Here is a 9948-nt window from a genome sequence, read left to right as displayed (position 1 = left end):
AGATCCCTCTAGAGCGTTGAGAGAAGCGCTTGTGCCGGCTGCAGGCGCCCCTGTCCCCCATCCCGAGACCAGCAGACGACGGAGACGTCCTGGCCGGGTCATCCCAGGTGGGGGTGACGCACCTGGAGGAGGTGTCCGCAGAGAGTTGGGTAGAACCACGACAACGGGAGGAGAGGGGAAGCATCACGAATTATCGCAGGCAGACTCGTGGATCTGCACACGTATAACCATCGAAAGCTCTCGCTCACGGAGGGCAGAGCTTGCCTGGCCCCATGGACGGCAGTCCTGGACAGTCTATACTGGGCAGGCTCCCAGGAGAGAGTGCGGTGGTTGATTCCGAGTCAAGATGGTTGCAGCGCGGTTGCAGCGCTTGGCAAGTGAAGACCGGACCTGTGGGTGGGGCCGGGGCGGGGCCGAGGCGGGGGCGGGGCACGCGGGGGCGGGGCCAGGTGCTGGGTTGCCTCCGCCTGTCAAAAGGCAGCCGCGGAGCCCGGGGCGCCGGGAGCTCCGAGCAGCGTGCCCACCCGCAGGAACAGGTTCGCACCCGGGAACGGTGGGGCGGGGGGTCCCAGGATCGGGGTTAGCCGGCGCAGGGTTGGGGGCTTCGGGAGTTCCGGACCTCAGTGCCCCGGAACAAGCACTAGAGTCTGGGCAAACTTGGCGACTGAGAACTGGGCTGTCGTGCCATAAGGCTGGGGCACTGAGGGGATCCTGAGGTCTGAGAAAGACCCGAAGTTCGTGCCAGGCTGGCACGGCGAGCGGCGAGCTCCTCGGCGCTCAAACAGCCGAACGCAGAAATGCTCCTCCGGCAGGGTGCTCCGCACTTGAGCAGTAAGAAGCGTTTGTGTCCTTCCCCAGTCTGGGCGCCTTGGCGTGAGCGGGAGGAATAAGACAGGGAAGGATTGGCTCTCGGAGGTGCTGAGGTCTTCTGGGGGGTGGGGGGTGTGTAGCCTTGTTATCTTGTAGGGCCCATCTATGGTCACCTGCGATGATGGAGTTGGATCTTTTAAGTGGAGTTTTTCTTTTTTCCTTGACTTAAAAACAAAACAAAGCAAAACAAAAAACCCTACCGATTATTTTAGACCTGGTTGACCCTAGCTCACTGGACTTACTTTTTCAAGAAAGCCTTTTCATAGATGTCCAGATGAACTTGGGAGACAGGCATCTAACTGAGGAGGGGGCTCAAGGAGTAGTTTCTACTGGAGGAGTGAGGAGCCCCACATCTGTGGGTGGTGGGTGGAGAAGGTTTCAGGGGAAGTATGTAGGAGAGAACATCATATCGTCTCCAGGCAGCAGTTGGACACTGTCCCCTCCCCACCATGGATAGCTGAGACGGAGACCCAGGCTGCCTGGGCTGGGAGAGCCCTGGGTCTGTGAGCCCAGGCCCTTCCCGCATCTCGTCCTCCTCTCTTTTCCTCCTCCGTGCGGTGAGTGAGTCAGCCTCCTGTCTGGGCTCAGTTGCAGCCAGAGGGGCCAGAGCCCAGGCAAGCAGTTGGGCAGGCATTTTCTGAGCATTGCAAAAGCTCTCCTGGGCAGAGTTCAGCTCTGTGCCATCTCCCTGCTGGAAGCCGGTGGTGGCCACTCCTGAAGGGGACACAGCACAGCAGTGATTATGGGATGGCTATGGTATGACTCCAGAATGGGTTGACAGTGAAGGGACTGTGGCTTGTGGTAAATGCACATTGCTTATTCTCCTTGGATCAGGAGGTGCATCCCAGCACTGCAGACTTTTCCAGCCCCTCATTCCATGTTTGCCTAGTGATCTCGTTAGCTGCCAGTGTCTTAGTGGGATGGCTATGCACAAGAAATCAGGGAAGATTCTGAGACGAGAGAAGCCATGTTGTTGGCAAAGGTTTTGAGTTGGGCTGGGAAATAGGGGTGGTTTGCTGAGGTGGAAATGGATTATCTGGACACTGGAGCCTCAACTCTATAAACCAACAGTGTCATGTTTGGGGGAGATCTTCCCCATTGCATCCTTGTCAAAGTGCTGGAGGAGATTCTAGGTTCTTTTGAAATGGTGTCAGACCAGGAGGTTGTTACTAAGACTTCACATTTCTCTCTGACTCTTGTTTTGGGTGCTTCAGATCCTTGGGCAGAAGTAGGAGCCCCAGAACTCATTCCCCACCACCACCTCAGTAGCCTCTCTGGACCCATTTGAGGAGAATCCACAGCCAGGCCATGGGACTGACTCAAACTGCAGAAAGCTGGGGAATTCACAGTGTGTGCTCTGGCTGGGTCCCATGGCTTCAGTTTGGCTGTCCCTCATCAACCACGACTTGGACCCTTTCCAGGGTAAGGGATAAGAAAGGAGGAAAGAGAAAAGGCATAAGAAAAGAGGAGAGCGGAAGAAGGGAAGAAGAGGGCTAGGAAGTTTTTCTGACTCCTCACAGCTCTTCAGCCAAGGCTGTCGCTTTATTTGAATAAATATTGTAGGAAGTCTGATGCTGTGTGAGGTGCCCTGATTACTTGTATTTGTGATTTCTCTGTCTTCTTTCCCTATTTGACCTCAGAATTAATCTCCTTTGGAGAATGAGTCCCAGAGGCAACACCAAGAGGTCTTCTTGGACTTCCACCCTCTACTCCCAGAGCAAATAGCCAGTGCCAATGCCAGTGCCTTCCACATTTGGAGGAAAGCCTGGGTCCTCATGGGCCAGACCAAGACAGGAGAAGGACTTGCAGTTGTTCATTTCTTTACCCCACATCCTGAGAAGGCAGCGGCTGTCCTGCCTGAGAACCAGAGTTTCTCTACTAGAAACCGGCTGGTGCCTACATCCAGCATGTAGGTTCCAGTGGCCAGAGAGCCAGAGTCGTGAGCACCTGGAGGTCTGAGCTAGGATGGCTCTCCAGGGTGTTGCTAACAGGATGAGCTATAGGAGCTCCAGCTTTCCATTTGTCACTGTTTATGTGGGCTTCCCTGGTGGCTCAGATGGTAAAAAAAAAAAAACAACACCTGCAACGCAGGAGACCCAGCTTCAATCCCTGGGTTGGGAAGTTCCCCTGGAGGAGGAAATGACTACTTACTCCAGTATCCTTGTCTGGGAAATCCCAAGAACAGAGGAACCTGGTGAGCTACAGTCCATGAGATTGCAAAGAGTCAGACATGACTGAGTGACTAACACTTTCACTTTTCTTTCATGTATGTTTTAGATGCAGGAAAGTACAAGTAAGCAAATGATAAGATTTGCTTCAGAGCTTCTTGTGTGCCCAGCATGGTCCTAGGTCCTCTGAGGGATGACAGGGAGCAGAACCCACCAGACTGGACCTCCTCCCCCCTAGACGGTCTGAGCCCAGGCTGGGCAGTGGGTCCTGGGCTCTCCCTCCACTATTGTCCTGTTCTCAGGGGATCCAGCTGGGCAGAAGCCAGCCTGGCTCTCGCTTGGGACCGGCATGGTCTTGATCCTTCTAGTTACACTTTGCTCTGATTCCCCATTGACCTTCTGTGTCAGTCCCCTCTTGGATGTGCTAGAGAGAGTGACTGTATAATTTATTGCCCAAACTGGGAGCAAAAGAGATGAGATGAATCGTTCTGTCAGGACAACAGACATAAGCCCAAGTTGTTCAGGACCAATTGGAACATTAAGGCATTCTAGCGAACCCCACCACAGACCTGGTGGAGGTCACGGTGTTGAAGCAAAGACAGGTGAGTGTGGGTTTAATGAGAAGAAGATGGGGGTGGGGCTTAATGATGAAGGGAAGTTGGGGGTAACCTGTAATGTGGCGTTACCACCATGCGCAGTCTCTCCCTGAGGGCAGCACTGGTCCTCGCTCCCCTCTCTCAGGACCAGCCTACCATTCACTCCCTTTCCCTTCCCGGTGACTTTCCTACACCCTTGACTTGTGACCGGCCTCACCTTTGGTTTTCCTGCCCCACCCCTATGTCAGACAGGGACAGGAAGGCCTGCCAACTCCCCTTCGGGTGCCCCTGGGGGAACTGGGAGTTATCCTGGAGCCGAGACCCAGCCTTACGCTTCCTCTTCCCTCTTCCCCCAAGTCTGCAGCCTCTTCATTCTGTCCATGCATCTTCCCAGACCTCCAGGGGCCATGCTGCCTGGCAGGAGAGCTCAGCATTAACACGGGTAGACAACCAGAAAGGGAAGGGTAGTCAAACCTTGCCCATGTGGATACAGAGCACAGGTCACTTGTAATCAGATTCCCAGGAAATAGTAAGTGAAGCGGAGGTAGGAGCTGAGAGAAGCCACAGAGCAGGAGATGGAGTTGGGTCCCCTGGACGCTGGAGTTTGACTCTCAGCAGGTCTGACTATTGGGGAAATGGTCCAGGGTGGGGACAGATTGTTCTTGCTCAACCCAGACTAAAGGCGTTGGTGGCAGCTGCTGCATCCTGACATGGTGACATGTGGAAGAGAAACTGCCTTCCCTTCTGAGTCCTGTGTCCTTGTGGTCCAGATGTTCAGGGTGGGTTCCCTGGAGAATCCCCAGAGGTTCAGCCTGAAAGTGACGGGGACGTGGGGGTGGAGCCTCCTTGATGACTGTGTGCGATGACTGTCTACTGTGGCAGGAAGGAAGTCATTCTCATCATTGGCAAATGAAAAGGGCAAGTGAAGCCCTCTTGGGAAGTCTTACCCTTTGAAACAACTTGTGGGGAGGGGAGAGGAGAGACCTTCTGGGGTGGTAGGGGTGGCAGGCTGGTAGGTACATGGCAGGAGCCAGAGGCAGAAATAGCAGACTCTCGAGGAGTCTGAGTGTGTGTCATGCCTTTGCAAACCTGCTGGGCAGGTCCTGTGCCAAGGAATAGACCGAGCAGTGTTCCCAGAACCAGATGCCACACAAAGTCCCCATTCTGCACAGGGGAGAGCCCTGGTCCTGAGCAGGGCGTTGGCAGCCGCACTGGCGGGAAAGTGGAGCGTGGGCAGCACCCAGGGAAGCTGCTCCTCTCACTGGCCTTCTGAGGACAGGTGTGACTTTCCAGGCCCCGTGGGGCACCCACGAGGCCCAGAGCTCTGCTCGTGAGACGCTCACTGTGTGCCACCTGCTGGCACGGAGGCTGTAGCTCCAGGAACAGCGACTCGCCACATGCTCGGCTCCGCGGTTCCAGGTGGGGCACGGCCGCCCAGACCTGCCATAGCCTGGGACGTGGGAACCACATCCAGGTTCCATTTACAGATGGGAGACCAAGGCTCAGGGAGGTGGAGCCGAGGTACGCAGCTGGTGAGTGGGAGAGTCCGGACCCGCACCGGGTCTGTCTTAGCCTCCAGGCACCCTGACACCTCTGGTCTCAGCAGGCGGCCACAGGCATTCAGGGCCTGCCTTGCACGTCATATGCAGGCCTGCAGAAACGTTCCTGAGTGGCAGGTTTGGACTTAACACACCAATTTGAAGGAGGTGACCTGGGAGTGAGTTCAGTCTGCTCAAAGATTACTCTGGGGACAGTGGTCTCTCAGAAGAAGTCCCCCTCTGCTAGACCCTCAGGCCTTGTGCCTGTCCCACTTGCTTGGGTTCCTTGGGTAAAAACAGCAGACAAGAACCTGTGTGGGGAGATTGCATGGATAAAACAAGACTTGGATGGTCTGGAAGGCAAATAAACTCAATTTCAAACAAGTCACTTTACTGATGACCGTCTAAGTGCTAAGTCTACCAAGGAAGAAGAGGCCATTGTCCCATAGGTCAACTGGGAGCTTGTTTACCTCTTCCTCTCCTGGCTATCCCTTAAGGAACACTCCTGAACCTACACGCCTGGAAAGAGAATTGGATTCCAGCCTCATCTGACAGCCTCTGCCAGACACTGTGCTGATTACTCTCCTTGTCTCCTTTCGTCTTCCCCGCTTTTCTAGCTTTTCTTTGGGTTACTAGTTACTAGTACAGGAAGCCCCCTACATACTAATGAGTTCTGTTCTGAGAGCACCTTAAGTCCAATTTGTTTGTAAGTCCAGCAAAGTTTGCCTAGGTACCCAACTAACCACAGTCAGCTATATGGCACTGTACTGTAATAGGTTTATAATCCTTTTCACACAAATAATATATAAAAAACAAACAAATACAAAAATATAAAGAAAACTTTTTAAATCTTACAGTGCAATATCTTGAAAAGTACAATAGTCCAGTACAATGGCTTGCTGGCATACAGGGACTAGCATCACATGAACTGGCAAGAAGAGTTACCAATTAGAGGAGGGAGAGGAGGTGGGAGACGGCAGAGCTGAAGGATCATCAACAATAGGAGATGGAGGGCAAGCTACAATTCCAGTCAAGCCTGATATGACTGGATATGCGAATACACATTCTAATCTTTGAAGGTTCGTAGGTAGGGGACTTACTGTATTCTCTCCAGCATGTATATGGAAAACCAAGCTTTAACGTAAAGATGCAATAACCTGCCCCATGCTGTAAAGTTCACCCATGATTACCGTTCTATGGGCTTCCCAGGTGGCACTAGTGGTAAAGAACCCTCCTATTAACGCAGGAGATGTTAGAACCTCAGGTTCAGTCCCTGAGTAGGGGAGATCACCTGGAGGAGGACATGGCAACCCGCTCCAGTATCCTTGTTTGGAGAATCCCATGGACAGAGGAACTTGGAGGACTACAGTCCATAGGGCAAAGACGCAGACACGACTGAAACGACTTAGCACGCGCGCAGACATGCTACACTGTGCCGGTGTTGGGCCTGGCTGTGCAAACCACTCCAAGCACCGGGAGCCTGGAGACAGTAGGAAACACTCAACCTGACCTTCAGTGGAATTCTCCGAGTTTCTTGGTAAACGACTGAAAGCTCAGGTAGTGTTATTAGCAACCTCATAGGACAGGAGAAACACTGGATTTGAGTTAGACATACTTGGGTTTAAACTCTGGCTTTGTCACGTTGTAGCTCGTGACCTTGGGCATGTTTCTTGGCCTCTCTGAATCTCAGTTTCCTTTTCTGTAACCTGGAATGAGAGTAACTCCCTTGCAGAGTTGTATGAGGATTACAGATGATACAAGCCAAGCACTTGGCACGAAGCAAGCCCTGGAAGAGAGAGTGTGTGCAGACACTCAGTAGATGTGTGCTGAGGTTTACCTTCCATGTGCCAGGCACTATGCAAGACACTGGCAATTTAACAGTGCAAAGGAAAGACTCTTGCAATTGTTGTAAATTTACTAGACCAGAAACTCATCATTGTGAGAGGATGTTTTAGAAGCCAGGAATGGCTAGACTCCGACTGAGTAACTCGATTTCGCTTTCTGTCATTTCTTAGCTGATGAGCTTAGAGAAGTTGTTTAGCTTCTCTGGGGCTCAGAGTCTTATTTTTTTTTTTAAACTAAATGTATCATATACACAAGAGTACAAGTAGTCCTATGTATAGATTAAAAAATAGTGTAATCTATGTGGTACCTACCACCCAGGTTTGAAGTGGAACAATTTCAGAACCTTAAACCATAAAACCCACTTTCCTCTTCCCTTTTACATCCTCTTCCTCACTCTCCCCCACAGCGAAACTAATATGAATTTTAATTAATGTGTCCTTGCTTTCCTTCGAAAGTTATTATCTCTGTTTGTTTTACAAACAATGTATTGCTCAGCTTTACGTCTTTTGAGTTTATATACATGTGTCTTATCTGTGATGCACTTTTTTCACTCAGTATCATGTTTCTGAGATTCATCCATGTCAAAGCACACAGATATGTTGATTAGTTTTCACCAGAATGTCGTATTCCATTAAGAATATGCTGCAATTTGTATTTTTCCTCTTGTTGATAAACATTTGGGCTCTTTCCAGTTTGGGGCTCTTATGATCAGCTAATACTGCTGGGAAGATGCTATGGTTGTCTTCTGGTGTCTCTGTAGACATTTCTCTAGGGCACATGGCATTCCATGTTTGGCATTACTCTACAGCACCAGCTGTCTTCCACAATGGTTGTACCAAAAACACTCCTTTAAGTAGTAGATAAAAGTTCCTATTGTTCTCCATCCTTTTTAACACTTGGTATAATCTTCATTTCTAAAAGGAAGAAGTTATACTAGGTGAGCTTCCAAAGTCCCTTTCAGCTATAGTAATTGTATCATTTTCAACCCAAGGGTCTGGTTTCTGGCTTATGCATATGCTTGTCTGCTGTGTTGTGCACAGATGATCCCGTAAATGCCACAGCCCCGTGCAGGGTCCCCAGGTGCAGCTGAAGCCCTTCCTCACTGGGCTTCCACCAACAGTGGGGGATGGATCCAGTGACTCCACATCCTCCCTACCACTTGGGGTTTTGTTCACTTCAACCAAAGACTGGTGTCGGTGCTGAGAACATACCAGATGCTCAGTTAATACCTCCTGAATTGCCTTCCTGCCAAGTGGGTTGGGAGGCATGGATATTTTCCCTGAGCATTGATTTTAAGAACAAGACATGGAAGTATCAGAATCATGTGCATGCTAGCTAAGCAGAGCACATGGGGCTGGGAACAGTGGTGAGATTTACGAGTGTCTCAGGCTTCTTAATCACTTAGACTCCAAGTGAAGTGAATTGAAGTTAATAGTCTCCATTGACCAACTGTTCAGAGTCTGGCCTTATTCTTTGACTCTCTCACTTGCCTGATTGGAGAGAAGGGAGTATCTGGAAGATGAATTGAAGAGAGCAGAGGCCATGTGGAAAGGAGCAGAATGCCCACAGAGAACCCCTTCCCCTTCCAAGGGTTGAATATTTTGCCTGGGGGAGGATGGGAGATATACTCAGTGTCCTGGCAGCTATATAAACAGCCAGCTGCCCACCCAGCCACCCACGGAACAAAAGAATGTGGCTGGTTGGGCAGTTGCATGGGCCACCCCAGCCCGCAATCCTATAATTACCCATCTAGTCTGTGCCTGTCAGCTCCAGGGGCAGGCGGGTGCGTGTGCCCTGGGCCTCATCTTGGTCACCAGGCCCAGGCTGGGCTCCGTGGCAGGACCCCACCTATCCTCAGCCACCCCCACCCCCAACTCTCCCTGAATGTCTCTCTCTGCACCCACCTTTGACCCTTTGGAGTCTAACATATTATATAATAGGTGATAATCATAATAAACCAAAAGGTTACTATAACTTAATACGTTCCAGGCACTGGGTTAAATGTCTTTCATGCATCTTCTCATGTATGCGTCTCAATAATCCTATGAAAGGTAATATTGTTATCCCCACCATACAGATGAGGAAACTGAGTCCCAGGAAGTTAAGGGGCTAAATTTCTTGCCCTAAACCATCAAACTTCCGAGTCAGAGCTAGAACTTAAATTGAGGTCTTTCTAAGACCCGGCGTGTGGTCGTTCTTCCCCGGCCCACCGCCTTTCCTGACAGGGTCCTGTCTCCCCAAGCCAGAGGGCGCTCAGACTCCCCGTCTCTTCCCCTTCCCTCCCCTCCCCGCCCTGTCTGAGGAGGGCTGGCAAGAGGCAGCAGGGGGTGCCAGTGGAGGGTGAATGGAACAGTTCCAGGCTGGCCAGGGTGATGCTGGAAAACACCTTCGGGGCAGAGATCTTTGTTCCAAAAGACTCTGAATTTCCGGACTTCTGCCAGAGGCGGGAAGTTACTTCTGCCCGGCCTATCTGGCAAGCGCGCCAACTTCTTGGGCGCCCAGTTAAGAAGTGGGGGATGGGCTGCCTCAGGTAAAATTCCATTGTAATGAATGCCATCTGAGATCTGAATGGCTTTGTTGAAATGGGAATTGTGCTAACCTGGGTGTAGGGAAGAACTCACATATGAGAAATTGGAGGTGAAATGGAGGTAATTTCCCACTTAGTGTCTCTCAATAAGGCTCTGGGAGGGTGTAGAGCCTAGACAGAGGAGAGTCAGATGCATTCCTGCTCTCCTTTGAAAGCCACGCTCCCCAGCAGTAGGGCAGGGCTGGGAGGGGACGAGGCTATGACTGACTGTTCAGTTGTCCATTCCCCGCATTGTGCTGTGAGATCTGAATCCCATGTCCGAGGTGTCATCATTCCACACGACACCTAAGATACCTAACTCATCACAGATACGCTCAATAGTTTATTGGGTGGAAATATGTTTG

The 9948-nt window shown here is 51.2% G+C and overlaps 1 protein-coding gene across 1 annotated transcript in view; it reads left to right on the top strand.

The window, feature by feature from the left end:
- Positions 1 to 437: 437 nt before the first annotated feature.
- Positions 438 to 9948, top strand: part of VDR (vitamin D receptor) — a 56179-nt gene continuing 46668 nt past the window's right edge. The window contains exon 1 of the mRNA XM_043446489.1: positions 438 to 536. The gene's annotated coding sequence lies outside the window, so the exon portion shown is untranslated. The remainder of the gene's footprint in view (positions 537 to 9948) is intronic.

This window comes from Cervus canadensis, chromosome 25 (assembly GCF_019320065.1).
Source record: "Cervus canadensis isolate Bull #8, Minnesota chromosome 25, ASM1932006v1, whole genome shotgun sequence".
In the NCBI taxonomy this organism is placed as follows: Eukaryota; Metazoa; Chordata; class Mammalia; order Artiodactyla; family Cervidae; genus Cervus; species Cervus canadensis.
Note: the sequence above shows the minus strand (reverse complement) of the source record. Positions and strands in the feature narration are given on the sequence as shown.